At 40.9% G+C, this 18,701-nt stretch overlaps 1 long non-coding RNA gene across 3 annotated transcripts in view; it reads right to left on the bottom strand.

Moving 5' to 3' along the window:
* The window catches only part of LOC124994355 (uncharacterized), a 60,410-nt gene that overhangs the window by 36,102 nt on the left and 5,607 nt on the right, over positions 1 to 18,701 (bottom strand). For 2 of the 3 annotated variants that reach the window (XR_007110467.1, XR_007110468.1), the window contains exons 1-3: positions 17,765 to 18,045; positions 8,581 to 8,771; positions 2,150 to 2,322 (exon numbers count right to left, since the gene is read on the bottom strand). This is a non-coding gene — a long non-coding RNA (uncharacterized LOC124994355). Of the gene's footprint in view, positions 1 to 2,149; positions 2,323 to 8,580; positions 8,772 to 17,764; positions 18,046 to 18,701 lie in introns of those variants that run through there. The other variant, XR_007110469.1, reaches the window with a different exon arrangement.

Raw genomic sequence — 18,701 nt, 5'->3', positions numbered from 1 at the left:
TCAGAACATGGTAACAGGAAACAGAACTCTGCTCGCCAGGGACAAAGTATAAACCCCAAAGTCTCCCCCCAGTCACTGTCCTCCTCCAGCCACACCCTACCTGCCTATACTTAACAGCCAGTTAATTCTTATCAGTGGATTAATCCACCCATTAGCTTATACCTCTCGTAAACTAATCATTTCACCTCTAAATGTTCCTGCATTGTCTCACAAGTGAGCTTTTGGGGGATATCACATATCTCAACCGTAGTGTATTAAATGCACTTTTGGCACATGATACTTCAGAGTGGTGGGTTTATCAGGATGCAACCTTATGGTAAGTAAAGGAGCATCTGCACGGACTTGCTATCGTCCCTGTCTTTCCAGGTCCGCGGACACTGTATGTGGAAACCAGGAGTTTTGTAGTCTTGGCTCAAATACTTACGAATATGTGACCTTAGGCAAGTTATTTAACCTCTCTGAGTTTTATCATTAGCTTCTTCTTTCTTTCTCCATCCCAGCTATCTTCACAAAACTATTTCTTTACTCTGGCTAGCACAGAATTATAAAAGTGGTTTAAAGAGAGACTTGCTGAGCTTGAATAATTTAAAAGATGGCAAGAGAACTGCCTGTCCAAACAATCTTTTCCCTTGACTGGCTGTCTTGCTTCAAATTCTCCCTTGACATCACTCTTGTGGAACCAGCCTGGTGGTGTTCAGCCTGTGTGGCTGCACAGGTCTCCCTGCTTTGAAGGGCTCTGGGCTTGCTTTAATGCTGCTGTTGTCTTAAAATTCTTTTTTTCTTTTTCCAAATAGTTTTTAGTTGCAGGTGGACCCAGTATCTTTACTTATTTTTATGTGGTGCTGAGGATCGAACCCAGTGCCTCGCATGTGTGAAGCAAGCGCTCTACCACTGAGCCCCAGCCCCAGCCCTGTCTTAAAATTCTTTTTTTTTTTTTTTTGGTGGTGCTGGGGATCAAACCCAGGGCCTCATGCTTGCAAGGCAAGCAGTCTACCAACTGAGTTATCTCCCCAACCCCTTAAAATTCTTAAAAATCCTTAAATTATTATACAAAAAGTTCCTGTTGTAAGAGGAATTGAACCCAAGGCCTCAATATGCTAGGGCAAGCCAGCTACCACTGAACTACATCCTCAGCCCTTTCTTTTCTTTCTTTCTTTTTTTTTTTTTTGTGGTGCTGGGATTGAACCCAGGGCCTTGTGCATGCAAGATAGGCACTCTACTGACTAAGCTATATCCCCAGCCCCCAACCCTTTTTATCTTATTTTAAGACAGGGTCTTTCTAAGTTGCCCAGGTTGGCTTTGAACTTGGGATCCTCCTGCCTCAGCCCCCTGAATTGCTGGGATTACTGGCATGTACCCAGGCCTGCATTTTCATTTGACATGAGACCCCACAACTTTAGCAGTCAATCCTTTGGGTGAAAGCATTGTCCTCAAAAAGGCCCTATTTAGAAGAAAATAATTAACCTGAAAAACATACTATATTAATACCAGTTATCACAGTAGCATTTTGTCACATTAAGACATTAATTAATTAAGATAGCAGAGTTCTAAAGGATTGAAGGAGAAAATATCTGAGTCTCAGTGTGGTAAAGCAGCCTGCATAGGTCCAGAGCATGGAGAGACATGAAAAACCTGGACACCGGAGGATTTTGCCGCTTGCCGCAGACCAGTGGGACAAAGGACACATACTCTTCAGAAGTTCATGAAGCAGCTTCCGCTTTATTCGGATAACACCCTCAATATATAAGCGGTCTCATGCATGAGCAATTGTAACCAGATATGTCCATCCAATCCTATTAAAGGTCAAGCGATCTCGAGCTCAAGCACACATGTGAGATATATCTGTCCACGCGCTAGGCGGCTGGACTAGTTATCATACAGCCAATGGTAAACGCTTCCTGCTTTTCTCAAGGCGCATTCAGCAGCCCTGTGGCTCTCTGCCAGTCGCCATCTTGGATGCATGTGGCGTAACCCTGGGCCCCAGGTCTCGCCCGCCACAGATTTGATGTATTTTTGTTGCAAGAAAGTACAAATGAATGGGTGAATAGGTGGATAGGGCTGGGGGTAACTCAGTGGTTGTCACGAGCACGTCGCGACACTTGCGGCCTGTGCTGGATCGGGAACCAGGAAGGAATAAGGTAACACTCACGTAGTCGGTTGTTGGTCCTCAGATGAGATTTTATTGATGTTCGGTTCACAGCAAACAGCAATCAGTCATCGAAGTAACAGCATACAGTGACCGAGGCTTCGAGCTGGGGAGCACTATGGGGACATAGTGACAGACTCTGTCGATGGAGTAGTGCCCGCTCGCTCCGGATCAGTCTGCAGTTTATATAGTCACATCAAAACAAGTTCACACATTACATAATTTGTTTTTCAAGTCCTAGATTCTGCAAACTCACCTAGTAAATATTTTTACCAGTTTTACCATTAAAACTAATGTAAATTTGGTGTAAACAAGCTGCCAAATGTTTTTCTCAGTGACTGCATAGTCACTATGTACCTCACCGCACGTCATTCTACTTATCTTAACACTACACACACATTTTGTTTTGATCTATCACAGCAAACAACATGTTTTTTATAAGTTTCACAAAATGGAGTCAGAAAGCAAAATGGAAGTTGTTTGGTTCACTTCAACAATGTTCCATACAGTGGTAAAGTGCTTACCTAGCATACATAAGGCCATGGGTTCCATACCTAGCATAACTGAATAAATAAACAAAAGGAAGATGCTAAGGGGACAAATGGAAGAGATACATAATTCAAATTTTCAAATTTGGAGATGTGTGTATATATATGCACGTGAGTGTGAGTGTGAGTGTGTGTGTGTGTGTGTGTGCCCTTGTGTGTATGTTACAAGGCTTATTCACAAGATGTACCTTTGCAGCTGCCTCCTCAAGCAGAAACACCATCCCTGCTTCCTGTCAGCTCCTCCAGCTTCTGGCCAGCGCTTTCGGTGAAGCAGCCTGCTCCCCTCGTCACAGTGCCCTGGCTGAGGACTGGGACACTAGCTGCAGCAAGAGCAGAAGGCATGAGGGCGCTGCCGGCCTGCAGCGCTCTGTCCAAGGGTGGCACATTAGATTGACAGGTCAGCCAGATCCAATAAAATCTCTCTTTTGGGAAACAGAAATTCTAGATGTACTGATAAGAAGATGAGTCATTTTAGCTAAGTTGCAGTCATGAATTAAGCTACCAGTTCCTGAGGTAGATTCTTTACAATCTCATCAAGCATGAGGCAGCTGGAGGAGCCTCTGTCCAGAGCCACTTGCCTTTCTGCAAATCCCAAGTTTCTGTATCTCCTGTATCACACCCCATCACTGAAGGTCATATGTGTGTGTGTATGTGTGTGTGTGTTCCTTTGATCTTAAGCTAATTCGGAATATAATACAGTTAAAATGAAAATCTTACTAAATGTGCATTGATGGATGAATGAGTAAACAAAGCATGGAATATGCATGTAGTGGAATATTATTCAGCCTTAAAAAGGAAGGAAATACTGTCACATGTTGCAACATGGATGACTTTTGAGGGCATTATGTAAAGCCAAATAAGCCAGTCATGAGAAGTACTGCATAATTCACTCATTATGAGCTACTAGAGTAGTCAAATTCTTAGAAGCAGAAAATACAATGCTGTTGTCAGGGGAGAAATAAATAGGGAGTTGTTACTTAATGGGTATGGAGTTTTTGTTTTGCAAGTTGAAAAAGTTTTGAAAATTCGTTTCACAACAATGTGAATCTATTAACACTATTGAAATTATGTAATGCTTAAAAATTGTTAAGATGGGCTAGGCATGGTGGTGCATGCCGGCAATCCCAGAGGTTTGGGAGTCTGAGGTAGGAGGATCTGAGTTCAAAGCCAGTCTCAGCCATTTAGGAAGTCACTTAGCAACTCAGCGAGACCCTGTCTCTAATAAAATATTTTTAAAAGGGCTGAGATGTGGCACCCCTGGGTTCAATCCCCAGTATAAAAAAAATTGTTAAGATGGCAAATTTTATGTGTATTTTGTCATGATTTAAAAATTTAATAATTATTTTTAAAAAGCTTACACGCCGTTCACTCAGGGATGATTTGATTCACTGCACTAAAACTTTTCTCCACATACATCTCAATCATGGTGGTTACATCTCAATCATGGTGGTTTCCAAGGGCTCTCAAGCCCTCCAGGATTATTGTATTGGTCACATGACTGCTAAACATTTCTAACAAACAGCCTTTGACTAGGCAAATCTTCTCTTTAGGCTCCCAAATGGTTTCATTTGCAAATCAAAAACAGCCTGTTTAATTTTATACTTGGTTAGTTACACCCTTGGCTGACAGGTTAAAAAGCACATTCTCATGTTTTATCCTGCGATCATTACAACAACCTTCAGGAAGATAGGGCAAGTGTTGTTCTTTTCATTTCACGGATGTCAACGTGAAGGCTTATACATGTGACTTGCTACAAGTCACACATCCAGTTAGCAGCAAATCTGGTAATTGAAACAGATCCCCTAACTCCCAAGAGTGAACTCCACCACTGTGAAAGTAATGAATTACAGTACAGACCGGTTAACATTCATTTTAGAAACCTTAAAGTTTATATTTTGGTAAAAGTCAGAATTTCATGAGGAAGCACACTTAACCTCTTAACCATGAGAATCAAATCTATGGGGAATTATTGCTTTTTAGATCATGAGATCTAATCGTGAGGCCTGGTTCCATTGTGTTAGAAATACTGAGGTGCTATACGAAATCCAACACGTGCCCAGAAGTGGGTGGGCAAGCAAACTTTACTTCTCCAGAAGGACATGCTAGGAAACCTGGCCAGCAAAGACACCTGGGCGGGCAGGTGATTCTATCCTTAAGGCAGCGCTCCCCCTAGGCCTGACTGGAGGATCTGGGGGTTACCATCTACAGGCTTAGCTAATTTTAAAATTGGGACAGGCAAAGGGAAGGACTATAATTAAAATGCCTACAGTTGGATCTCCCAACTATGGCTAAATAGTACATTCTGATCACTGAACTTTATTTCTCACAATTGGTGGCGGCATGATTTGACAGTGGTCCAGAGTCAAGGACCATCTATAAATTCAAGCCTGTTAACTGATGGTTAATAGGCCCAAGCATCTCAGTGCAGAGCATCAGCTCTGGGGGTCTGGGCCTCTATTTGGTCCATTTGAGTCTGGGTCACGGTGGACAGAAGCGAAGGCAAGGGGCCATGCAGAGCGACCATTCTCCATGTGGCCTTGAGAGCACTTCCATTCTCATTTGAGTGCTCTGCCCCTGATGCTTCTGAGATGTCATGTTCCCCCTCCTACCAAGTCATGATCGGAAGAGAGTGGAGTATGTATGTAGCAGTAGGCCACTTTAGGCTCTGAATGTTGCCCTTGCTGCTCTGCCACCACAACTGATTTTTAAAATGGACATGTTTCCTTCTCTTCCTCTCTCCCTGCTCCTTCCTAATCCCCCCACCTCCTTAATCTGAGGGGAAACAGGATGACCTTTCTTCCCCATGGAGGCAGAGTCATCTGTCCTGAGCACACACCCACCACAGGAATGAAGTAATCCAGACTTTGGGGATGGCACCAAAAGGTCTCAGAAATGACCATCTCCCAAATTGACAAGTGAGTTACAACTCCAGCAGGGAACACACAGAATGGAGCCTTTGAATCACCTCTTTAAAAGCCCCCTGTTCCTGATAATGGTCAGAATCATAGCCTTTGGGACAGGAGTCCCCTGTGTTTCTCCTTTGCTAGCAAAGCAATAAACCTTTTCCTTTTTCTCAAAACTGTGTCATTATTGGTATGGCACTGGGGACAAGAAACCGGGCTTTCAGCAACATGTGGTCTTCTGTTCCCAGCAGGTAAAGAGAGAAGGCTATGGGACTGTCATCAAGGACACAGTATAGATTTTTTTTTTTGCGGTGCTAGGGATTGAACCCAGGGCCTTGTGCTTGCAAGGCAGGCACTCTCCCCAGCCCACACGGTACAGATTTAAGTAAGCATTCTCTTTTGTCAGAACAGCTCTAAAAATTTCAACATCAGTGTAACAAGATAGGTAATACACTTTGGCTAATGAGAAAGCAAGCAAACTTGTTTCCGTTGACCTATAAAAGAGTGCTGATATTCTCTAAATCAGAAATATTGGGAATTAAAAGGCATTGGGCATCGCACTGGAAAAGGAAAACAAGACAAATCCAATATTCAGACACTGTCAGGGTAATGCAGACGGAGACCTTTGGAATTCTCCTTAGGTTTGCTTTCAACAGTTTTTCAGGCTGCTTGGGAACGCCCAGCCTGGATGTGCACTTTAAGTTTTGAACAGAAGAGGGCACTAAGTCAGAGAGCTTGGGCCACCAAGCTGACCAGAGAAGGGAGAAAGGGGCCGGGGAGGAGGAGGACTCCTGGGAAGAAAGGGAGAAAACAAGGGAAGGACAGAGGAACAGCGGATTGATGATTGACGGGGATTCATAATCAAACCCATTTTCTTTTAAAAAAATATACTTTTTTTTTTAGTTGTTGATGGGCCTTTATTTTATTTATATGTGGTGCTGAGAATCGAACCCAGTGCCTCACACATGCTAGGCATTCTACCCAGCCCCAATCAAACCGATTTTCAATTTGAAAAGGTGAACGTGCCCAAGTTAGGAAGGAAGTGGATACTTATGTGATTTCTCTTGCTCAAAAGCAACTGAGATTAGGTGTGAAGCATTAGGTTGGAGAATTTGTGAACGTTGCTCTGAAGAAGCAGACTGGAGAGGACAGGGTGTAAACCCTAAGGGTAAACAAAGGAAACCAGCAACTGAAAAGATCCTTCCAGTGTGTTTATTTTCTAAAATGAATGGACAAAGGCTATACTATGACGAAACCAAGAGTTTTGGTTTTTAACTGCCACTTCTTTCCATTTGGACTTTATTTAAAATATGAAAGTTAGTAAATTCTATAAAATTTTATTCTAGAAGGAAAAAGATTATAGTTTGCTGGCTTTTTCCACATTAGAAAATTACTTTTCAAATTTTTGGATCAATTATTAGAAGTCTGACTAAATCTGTAAAAGAAAACTTCATAAATTGGAGAGATTTTAGTGTCACATAATTCAAAACAAATACTTCAGTATCCCATTGAAAGGAGAATGTCTTGACTTTTAGATTTCAAATTTCCCTCTTTGGGAAGAAAGGAACACGTTGTCCCTCACCCCAGGATATCTGGAAAGGGCCAGGTTCTCCCTGCTGCTCCTTTAGAGCAGCACTTTCCAGGTGCGGTGTAGCAGCAACCACGTGGGCAGCTTCCAGTGGATTAGAAATCACATTTTAGAAAGGAAAAAGGAAAGAGGTGAAATGATTTTTATTAAAATATTTTGTTTTAATCAGTTATCTAAAATATTGTTGTCAATGTGTCATACGTTTAAAAATTATTGATGAGCTATTTTACTTTTTTTTTTTTTAACTAGATCTTTGAAATCTGCAGTATTTTACTCGCCTAGAACATCTCCATCTGGATAAACCACTGAAGGTGCCACATGTGACTACTGGCTAGTAGAAAACCTAAGTCCAGATCTCATTAATTTTGGTCATGGAAAAATATGCAATTAGTTTATGGCAAATTGAATATTGTATCTAAAATGCAGGACTGGGGATGGATTTATTGATAGAGGGCTTGCTTAACACGAGAGAGGCCAGGGTTCAATCCTCAGTACCACAACAAACAAATTCATCAATAAATAACGATAAAAAATAAAATGCACTGTCATCCAAGTCTAATTTGACCTTAACTTTTAAAAATTATTGAAAAGTTACTAAAAACACTGAATATCTTTTATCTTTTCACCCAGAATGTTTACATATCTCCCCCTTGGATAGAAGAACAAGAACTGAAGGTTTTAATGTATAAGGGGGGGGGCACTCACGTGTGCTAAACATCTGTTCTACCACGTGCTGCACCCTCAGCCCTACTTTTTCATTTTCAACAAAATTTTCAAACTACTTTTGGGGACGAGGTAAGTCATTGCCCAGTGCTTATCTCTAAGTATTTTGCAGACACAAAACTTTATATCACTGAGGGTAAAAATCTGAGAGGCGAGGGGCTGGCATCTGAGGTAAAGCAGTTGTTTTCTAATCTAGTAACAGAAGTCAAGGAAAAAAACTTACAAGTGATTTATAGTTACTATGTATATTTTAAAATTATACTTTAATTATATTGATAATGCTGTGATGAATTTTACATTTCTCTATAAAGATCAACATAATGCTACAAATTTTCTTTTGCTTGCCATGGTTTCCTCTATTCTTAAGTAAATAAATACAAATGGAACTAGACTATTTAGAATAAAAATATTTAACACTAATAATCTAATTTTTTTGTAGATTCGATTCCATTTTTCTTTTCAACTACAATTTTATGTTCAGAATTGAGTGAATTGTATATGAATGATGCATTTTTCACTCTTATTTGTAAAACATGTTTTCTGAATTATATGAAGTTAACTTTCATAGTTTTGAATTATAAGTTTTGCCTTCTCATGATGCTCTGTGCAGATGACTATGTTATATGAATCCATTCAACACAGAGTTCTGAAGTAGAATAGGAAATTGCTCACCATGCTTATTTTCTGAAGACACTTTAATCGTTGCTTCCATCTGCCCTCCTTCCATCCCAATCCTTTAGTCTAGACACACTTAAAGGTCAGGGTCACATATTTTTCTCACAGCAGGGATATCTGGATTAAATATGGACCAGCACTCACTCAGCAGGCTGCTGGAGCTTGAACTGGACCTTCTGGACTTACATCTAAAAACCAAAGGAATTAATCAGTCTCGGATCAAATAATTTCCTATGCTCTTCATCTGCCATGTTGTAATCTCTGTCTTTTTTCAAGATGCTCTTTAGATACTGGTCATTTCAGGACTTGCTTTGTCAGTGCTTATACTCACCGATAATTTGTTTTATTTGTTTTTTCAATAAAAAGAGAACAATAGCTGAAGATTGTTCTTCGTAGGAGAAGGGTATCCAAGTCTTCCTGCAGAAGTTTCTTGGCCTGCTACTCAAATATGCCTAAAATCTTGCATACGATACAATTATAAAGTGCTCTTTAAAAAGTCAAGTTAACATGGCGTTGGAATTTAATCCTCAATGCAACAGTGTTGGAAGGGGGGCTGGGATGGGAGGTGTTTAGGTCACCAGGGCCCCACCCTCACCACTAGAATGATGCCATTATAAGAAGGTGTCTGGCCCCCTCTTACAGAAGAGAGTTCTTTGCCCAGGTGATGCCATCCCCCATGCTGTGACGCAAGGAGGGCCCTCACCAGAAAGGGCTCCTCCAACTATGCTTCCCAGTGTTCAGAGCTGTGAGCCAAATAAACCTTCATTGTTTATAATAACCCAGTCTGTGGTATTCTTTCATAGCAGCACCATCTCCCCTGTGTTTGGTGAGAAGTGACACATTCTCGCTCTCACCATGGGGTCCCTGGCACCATGAGGTCCCGGGACTGCAACATTTCTGCTGAAGCAAGTTGACTTGCAAGAAGAATCCCAGACTACCAAGAGAAGCAGAGAAAAACAGAGAGGGAGCAGCCTGAAAGGAGAGGTTTTGTTATAGCTGTCCTTGCCTGTACTGTGGTTTGGTTTGTTACATGAAGGTACATTGAGTGGCACGGCACTTGTTGAAATGGCAAGGCAGCTTTTATTTGGGACTGTCACATTTGGATCTGGAATGGTCCCCATGAAGCTCATGTTCTGAAAGCATGATCCCTAGTATAGCAAGGTTCAGAAGTGGGGTTTTATGAGACTGGGACTCTGACCTCATCAGTGGATGAATCCATTTGCTGGATTAATACATGGATAACTGAATGGACTACAGGGTAGTAATTGTAGGCAGGTTGGGCCTGGCTGGAGAAAGCAGGTTTTGCCCTGGGGGACTCCTCACTCTTTCCTGCTTCCCGGCTGCCCTGAGCTGAGCTGCTTTCCTCCTCCACACCCTTCTGCCATAAGGTTCTGCCTCAGTTGGACCCAGAACAATGGAATTGGCCGTCTATAAACTGAGACCTCTGAAATCCTGAATGCCAAATAAACTTTTCCTCTTTTAAAATTGTTCTTGTCAGGTCTTTTGGTCACAGAGGCAAAAAACTGATTAAAACCCCAGGTGTGGTGGTGTACACTTGTGACCCCAGTAACTTGGGGGCTGGGGCAGGAAGATTACAAATTTGAGACCAGGCTTGGCAACTTAGTGAGATCCTGTCTAAAAATAAAATAAAAAACAGGGCTGGGGATATAACCCAGAAGTAAAGCATCTCTGAGTTCCTGAGTTAAATCCCTAGGACTACAAAAAGAAAAAAAGAAAGAATGCTGATAACCCTGATAAGTTGGGGCAAGGGAGATAAATCAGTGGTAGAAATCCTGATATTTCAATGAGTAGGGTACAAAATTATTCCTTCTTTTTCTTTCTTTCTTTCCCTCCCTAAAGGTAACATTTCCAGTTTTATGACCTTCACCATTAATTCGTTCTCAGCACATGCTATTCACACTGGGAATAATACCATGAATGATCTCTGCATTTAGAGAGATTAGAGATAAATTGACTTTAAAAAAAAATTTTTTTTTTTTGGTATTGGGGATTGAACCCAGGGGCACTTAACCATTGATCCATCTCCCCAGCCATTTTTACATGTTGAAACAGGGTCTCACAAGGTTGCTTAGGGCCTCACTAAGTTGCTGAGGCTGGTATTGAACTTGAGATCCTTTTGTCTTGGCCTCCAGAGCAGCTGGATTATAGGTGAGTGCACGGTGAGATCAAATGACTTTATAATTTTGAAAGATATGCATCTACTATCTTATATATTGAAACTTTTCCAAAATGGGAATGTTATTTTTATGATAATAATAATAATAATAATAATAATAATAATAATAATAAAGCCAATCTTACCTGAAAAAAACTCTTTGGATAACAATGGACAAAATTTGTATTTCTGTTTGAGAGACCTTAATTTCTGGATAGGATACAAGAGAGATGCTAAAATAGAATAAAGCGATGTTTCTCTCTTTCTTGCTGTGCTTGGGATCAAACTCAGGATCGCTAGGCAAGCACTCTACCACTTAGCTACATCCCCATCCCCATCTCTCTTTTAAGGTACTTTCCCATATTTTGCTCAAAATTATTAACATAGCAGGGAATTTTCCTTCTGGCATAATAATGAAAGTGGTCTGGTTGGTTTCATCAGGCAACATTCTCTAGTTTTACTTAGAACTTAAAATCTTGATTTCTTCTTTTCCCCATGTTGTTTCAATTTTCACGATTTTGGAAATAAGCTACTTTTATCCTAGTCCTACTACTAATGTAAACCAGGTGGGCCTGGGGTCTTCCCGTCTCTCAGAGATTTAGGTAAATTCATAGTGCCATCACCCGTTTTGTGCATCCAGAGTCCAGATCCCACTCAGAGATTTCTTTGAATCCCTCAGGCCTCCTCCCTCGAGGACCTCCATGTTTCTACCTTAGGTTAAGATGGTTGTAAGTTGGTGACATGGTGGAAGGGTTATGTTTCTTTTCACCTCAAGGGGTGTACCTGCACCCCTTCCCTCTCCAGCAGGATCAACAGATTGTTCCCTTTAATTTTATTTATTTTATTTTTTGCAGTGCTGGGGATTGAACCCAGGACCTTGTGCTTGTGAGGCAAGCACTCTACCAACTGAGCTATCTCCCTAGCCCTTCTTCCCTTCATTTTATTTTGGGAGATTCTTTACACTTTGGGCTTCATGGAATTTTCTCAGCTAAAGTGTGTCTCATTCCTAAGAGAAATCGTCACATCAGTTGCTAGGAAAATAACATTTTTGCATCTGTTAAACTAAGAAAGAGGATATTTGATAACTGCAGGGGTTAACAGCCCCATCTAAGATCCCCATTGTACTATTGATTGGAAAACTTGTTTTAACTGGGCTGAGAGTTTCCTTCTATCTCTCCATGTGGTCATCTTGAATGTTGTATGTGTGAAAGAGGAAGCTCTTCTCCTAAAGAAGTACATGCCTGGAAAACAAGTCATCCCTGATAAAGAAGCCTTTTAACTAATAGACCATAGCTGTATTAACTTTCTAAGCATGTTAATGATCCATCACTAAATTTTTTATGTCAGTTGGTATCATTTAAAAGATAGAGGATTGGGCAGGGGTGTAGCTCAGTGTTAGAGCAATTGCTCAGCATGTGTGAGGCCCTAGATTCAATCCCCATTACCCTGCCCTCCATACCACCATACTACCACCTCCACACCACATAAAGACCTATGATAATTCCCCCAAAAAAGAAAGAACTGTAGTTAAAATTCTACTTTTTTTTTTGTCATTTCCAAGGTGATTTCAAATTTCAAATTGTAGATCATTAATTACTCTCTTTAAAGATCTGTTTTTAGAGCAAAGATGTACCTAGTGAAACTCAGGGAAGCCAAAGTCAATACTTATTCCCAAGTAATTTACAGTTGACTTTGGTATTTAAATAACTCTGTATTCAGAGTCACTCAGTGCCCCATGGGGGAGTTTTCACTTTGAAGAATTTAGTAGAAGACAGTAAGAACATCCTAAGGGGGCAGCCAAGTCACATGAGTATACATTGCTTTTATTTTTTATGAATTTGCAAAAGTTAAAATCAATGTAATTCAATATTTTGTCTGTCAGAGCTGCCTGTCTTTCAGGGTCCATCTGAAATGTCATCTCTCCCAGGATGTACAAGAAACTATTTGAGTCATTGTGGTACACAAAATTGTACAGGACAATATCCCTGTCCCCAAGGAACTGACAATAGGGAGGACACAATTTTGGCGACGTCATCATCACCGCCTACCTTTACAGAGCATTTTCTCTGATAGGCACTATTCTAAGTATTACTACAAGTATGTGAAAGAGGTACTACTCTTAGTTTCATTTTACAGATAAGCAAACGGAAATATAGGCAGGACAAGTAATAATATTAGCTAATATGTATTAAGCACCAATGTATGCACTATTCTGTTATACACATACGTATCCAAACTCATTTAATTTTCATTAAAAGCTTAGAAGTAATACTATTTCACAGATTAATTGATTGAATCCTTATAATAAGCTTATTAGGCCTTATTATTATTCTTTTTATAAACATAACTAGAGATGATAGAATATAGGTAAATAAACAGCCACAGTTCATACATCTCGTAGGCGATGGAGCCAGGGACCGAACAACGTAGTTTATTGCCACAGTCTGCATCTTAATCACTCTTAAATCTACTTTATCTACTATAAAATTTCATTATACATGCTTTTAGAGTATATGAATTCAATTGTATGCGCCGAGAGAAGGGAGAAGGATTTAAATGGATGGGGCAGTTTCCCTTCTCATTCTAACTCAACTGAGCAGCGCCTGGGAGGGAGGGTGCCTTGGGAAAAGGGGGAAACTGTCCTGCTCAGTTCCTGTGACTCACAGAATAGGGACATTTTGCCACGCTGGGGGTGATTTTAGCTTTAAAGATTTTGAGGTTAATGTAATAGGCTCCCCGCATGCAGGCCAAATCTTATCCAACTTGTAAGAGCGATGCCTTTCAATGCTTGCAGGGAGTGTGGATGATCTAGCGCGGCAATAAGTCGCTCTCTAAACTGGGACCTCCTTAAGATATTTCCAGCAATTGTTTTGACTGTAACTTTTTTTTTTTTTTTTTTTTGTCTTGCTTGCTGACTTTGAAGCTTATCCCCTGTGTAATCTGTAAGGCTGCTGTACGAGATGATTATAAACTAAGGCAAAATAAAGTGATAGGGCAAAGTAAAAGCCAAAAGCTGTGGTGAGCCAAAGGAGGATAAGAATCACACCTAGTTTTTGGGGTGGGGGTGTGCTAGGAAATCGGACAAGCTTCCTGGGAGAGATGACATTTCAGATGGACCCTGAAAGACAGGAAGCTCTGACAACAAAGAGCAGGGGAGGGATTTGGAGTAGGAGGAGCAGAGGCACAGGTGGGGCAGATCAGGGTGGGATCTCTGAGTAGCCACATGGCTCCTTTGAGAAAAGTAGTGGAAAGCGAGCCTTGAAAGTCACCAACGGACGATTTTACCCAGGTCTTCGATGCTAGGATGAGGATTTGTACTCAGAGATTCCGAGTAATGACCTCATCAGACCTGTGCGTCAGGAAGTTTAACAGGGCAGGGATGTAGAAAACCAAGTGGAACTGAAAACAACATTAAGCACACCAGTTACAAGTCAAATGCAGCATCATCTGCAAAAAACATAATAGGTGCTTGCACGAGACACTTTGACTTGCAAAAACTGGGAATCAGGGCTGGGGAGATAGCTCAGCTGGTAGAGTGCTTGCCTCGCGAGCACAAGGCCTTGAGTTCGATCCCCAGTACTGCAAAAAAAAAAAAAAAAAACAACAACTGGGAATCAACTTGATGTAGTATAAACAAAAAAGAAAAGCACATTATAAGGAAACAGGTAATTCAGAGAGTCCTGGGGACCCTGGGGGCAGGTGAGCAGATGGGCCTCAGATTGATAAACTTGAACTTCAGGGCTTTTTAGTTAAGCTGACTGCTTCAGGACATCTGGGGTGAGCCCTAGCAATATACTCAAATGGTCAAATGTTTTGGTAAAATTTATGAAGACATTTTAATGACAAGTGAAGATCTTTTTCTCTATATTCATTCCTGGAGTCTGTCACAGCCAACATGAGCTATTTTTCTCTAGGTAGAGGGCTGGGTGAGGAATTGCCTCCATAATACCTGAGGTGTTAGTCCACTTCAGTATTTCACAACAGTCACATGTTTTAAGGTTCATGATTTAAGTGAACCAGTTCTAATCCCTAGATGGGGCATGTAACACGCATGCCGACTTGGATTTTTCAATAGGATTCCCATGCACTGTACGGATCCACTGTAAACTGTTCAAAACTTGCATCATGTCCACAATGACAACATGAAGATTCTAAAAGACATTGTTTGAGATGTGGAAGAGAAACTCATATACAAAATAGATGTAAAATAGTAAGAATTTTGATGAAACTTAGATGTATAATTTAATTTGATAAGACATTTTGGAATATTTAAAGAAAACAACCAAAGACTTCTTATTAGTATGCATGTGAAGTATTCTTTCTCTCATCATTTTAAAAATATATGGTTGAATTCATTTTTAGTTTTAAATATATTTTAAATTTTTATTTACATAAAAATTAAAGGTCTATGAAACAAAATAATGATTATGCCAAAAACAGTGATCTGACTTCATAATTTCGGATCATACCAAAAGCAATTATTTAAAAGGAAAAGATATATTTTTGAAAATAAGTAAAGTTCTGGATTATTTCATGTTACAACTGACAGAAGAGTAGCTAATTAAATTTTTTTTTTTTTTTTAATCCAAAGACTATTTAAGGGCTGGGGATATAACTCAGTTGGTAGAGTGCATGCCTCACAAGCACAAGGCCCTGGATTTAATCCTCAGCACTGCAATAAAAGAAAAAAATAAAAAATAAAGAATTTAAGGTTAGTCACTGCATAAGAAAACTGGAAAGTCCTGAAATATTACTTCCATATGAAAGAAATGTGGTAGAAGTTCACTAAAATTGAAAGCAGTACTAAAAATCTATATGACATTATTGATGACAAGTCATGAGGCTGGATAAACTTTTTTAGATTATGAGTTATAAAAAAACAATTTTTAGGGGCTGGGGATTTAGTTCAGTGGCAGAGTGCTTGCCTAGCACACGCACAGCCCTGAGTTTGTTTGGTCTTTGGCCCTGAAAAGAACAAAAACAAAAATAAATTTTAATATTTGCTAGAGGAAAAAAATGAATTATCTTTCTATTATCTCTATAGAAAACAAATTGCAAAATCATTATATGAAGAGACAATGAGAGAGTATGTAGTGAATAGATGTAGGAAAATTATTTTAGAAATATGTTAGGCAGTTAATGAAAGACATAGTGTATTTTGGTTTTCTGGATTTTGTACTTCTGAAGGTAGTTAAGGGCTTTTAAAAATCTGTCATTTTAAAAATGATTTATTTCCCAAACTAAATAAATATTCATATTCGTACCTAATTTGGTGTCATAATTTTCTTTCTTTCTTTTTTTTTTTTTTAAAAAAGGACCTTTATACTGTATTAAGCTTTAGGCCTTATTAAAGTTGGCTTCTGGTCACCGGAATGGAGAGGATCAGGAAGTTTCCAGGAATCCACCCACTTTGCTCTTGCTCTCTAAGTTAACAGTTTCTCCTGTTGGCAGGGCCACAGCCTAGGAGCTTTCCCTGCTTCTCAGTGGCAGATCAGGGGTCTTCCCCAACCCCCAACCACACACAGGAGCTCCCAGATACAGTGAGACACTGTAGGTGGTCTCTTGGTTCCGATCTTGAATTCTTGAAAGAACAAATACAAGTCCAACTTAGATGAGGTGTCCCTGGTTGATTGGATCAGCTAGTTAGAGTCAAAGACAGCAAAGTCACAAAGTGCAAGCATGGCTTCTGGGGAGGGTCTTGGAGTCACACCGAAAAGCATCAGGCCCCAGCTGAACTAGAGGGGTCTTGGGTAGGAATGAAATCATGTGAGGACAGAAGCAGAGCGTGCACAGCCCATGAGAGCAGAGTGCAGTGAAACCAGAGTGTTCAGTCGGAGGACCCTTCTAGCCCAGGGTCGGGTGGGAGTGGTCACCACAGTGGGGACCATGTAGGTTGGGGATGGACCTCAGTGTAGAGTGCTTGTCTAGTATGCACCAGGCCCTGGGTTCAATCCCTGCAGAATAAAAAGGAAGAAAAGAAAAAGAGCGAGAATCATCAAGAACACTCAGTTCTCAGAGTGGTAGCAGGTATATCTGTCGCCCACCTCCACTTTGAAATTTGCTCTTGCGCTAATCCTCGGAGGACTGTATTTAAGTGAGACTGTGTTCCTTCACATTTCAGAGCTTACTTGCTATCTGCAAGAACTCTGTTGTTGTTGCAGTGCTGGCGATGGAGGCCAGGGCCTCAGTCATGCTAGGCTGGTGCTCTGCCACTGAGCCACATTCCCAGTCCACGGGGAGGGTATTTTTTAGAGATATTTTTATCTATAGCTCATCAAGATTTTTCACATGCTATCCTCATAATGTTACCATTTCAGACTGCTGTTAAATTTAGAAATTTATAGTTGTTACCTAGCATACCAAATGGTATATTTACTATGTTTTCTTTCTTTTCTCTGATCAGATCTTTGAATTTTTTTTTATGCAAGAATAGAAAACAGCATATCTGAAGTACACAGATCTTTCTTTCTTATCTTATAATTTCCATTTCTTTGCTCAGGCTCTGGAGAAGGTCCAATGTCCAATCTGGCTTCTACTGTGTGACTGTGGACAAGCGTCTTCAGCTCTCCTAGCTTTGCTTCCTTCAAATCACATGTCAGAGGTATTGCCTGGCCATAGGAGAGGACACTACAGGGGGAGGTGGCCTGACCAAGCCTTCACCCTGGAGAGGACAGGGAGGAGGAGGAGGAGGAGGAGGAGGAGGAGGAGGAGGATCTAACCCAGTACCTCACTCTACCTCTGATCTACCACCCCAGCCTCTCGTAGACTCTTTTTTTTTTTTTTTTTTGGAACTGGGGATCAAACTCAGGGCCTTGTGCTTTCGAGGCAAGCACTCTACCAGCTGAGCTATCTCCCCAGCCCCCTCGTAGACTCTTGACTATCAACTTTAACCACAGAATTGCTTTCCCATTATGAAAGCTGCCAGTCTTTCATGTAGATTCAAACTATCTTACAACTCTCGCCTCTTCCTCCATTTGATCCACTGGTTTTCTTTTGCCTACTCACGTTTTAACTGTGGTCCTCCTGGAGCCCTTTCAACCTCCATGTTGACCGACTTCTCGTGGCTTTCACTTTCTGTCTTTGTGTTTGGTAGTTGGTATCAACAGCAGATACAGAAAGCCTGCTCAGACACACTGCCGTGGGCAGGAAGGGCGCAGGAAGAGCAGGGCACAGAAGCCACAGGCTGGAGCGGAGGGAATTTGTTGGCAGCCAGAGTGCAGGGAGTGACTGCAGAGTGGGAGATGCGGAACATGCCAGAAACAGTACTGCGTTAGTACCTGTGTGTTGGGCGGAACTGGCAGGCCTGGCAGAGGTGAGTTGGACTGCAAGGTGGCAGCAATGCCCTAAAAATTGGGGGATGTGTCATGTAGCTGGTGTCGACCCTGAAGTAGAGAATATTTTTCATCCTTGATGTTCGATAAGAACACTTGAAACAAGGCTGCCATCTGTGTGTCAAGAAGGGAGTTTAGAAGTGTGATGTGGAGAAGGCTCATTCTCTATCTGCTACTGGCTGTGTGACTTTGGGCAAATGTCTCAACCTCTCTGTTTTGGTGTCAACCGTTAAGATGGAGATAATAATGCTGTTCATAAGATGAATGAACACAAAATGCCTAGCAGTGTATACATTGTTATCATATATTACTAATATAATGCTACATACTGTAATTGGCACACAAGTAGGAAAAATTTCCAGAGAAGGAAACTAATTATAAGAAAAGAAAATTTTTGTTTTCTATTTTTTTCCTTTAGTGGCGAATGAACCCAGGGGTGCTTAAGTACTGTACCACATCCCTAGCCCTTTTTATTTTATGTTTTATTTTGAGACAGAGCTCCCTAAGACCTTAAGGCCTCGCTAAATTGCTGAGGTTGGTCTTGAACCTGCAGTTCTCCTGCCTCAGCCTCCAAAGTTGCTGGGATTATAGGCACACAACACTGAGTTCAG

The sequence above is a fragment of the Sciurus carolinensis genome, chromosome 10 (assembly GCF_902686445.1).
Source record: "Sciurus carolinensis chromosome 10, mSciCar1.2, whole genome shotgun sequence".
Lineage (NCBI taxonomy): Eukaryota > Metazoa > Chordata > Mammalia > Rodentia > Sciuridae > Sciurus > Sciurus carolinensis.
Note: the sequence above shows the minus strand (reverse complement) of the source record. Positions and strands in the feature narration are given on the sequence as shown.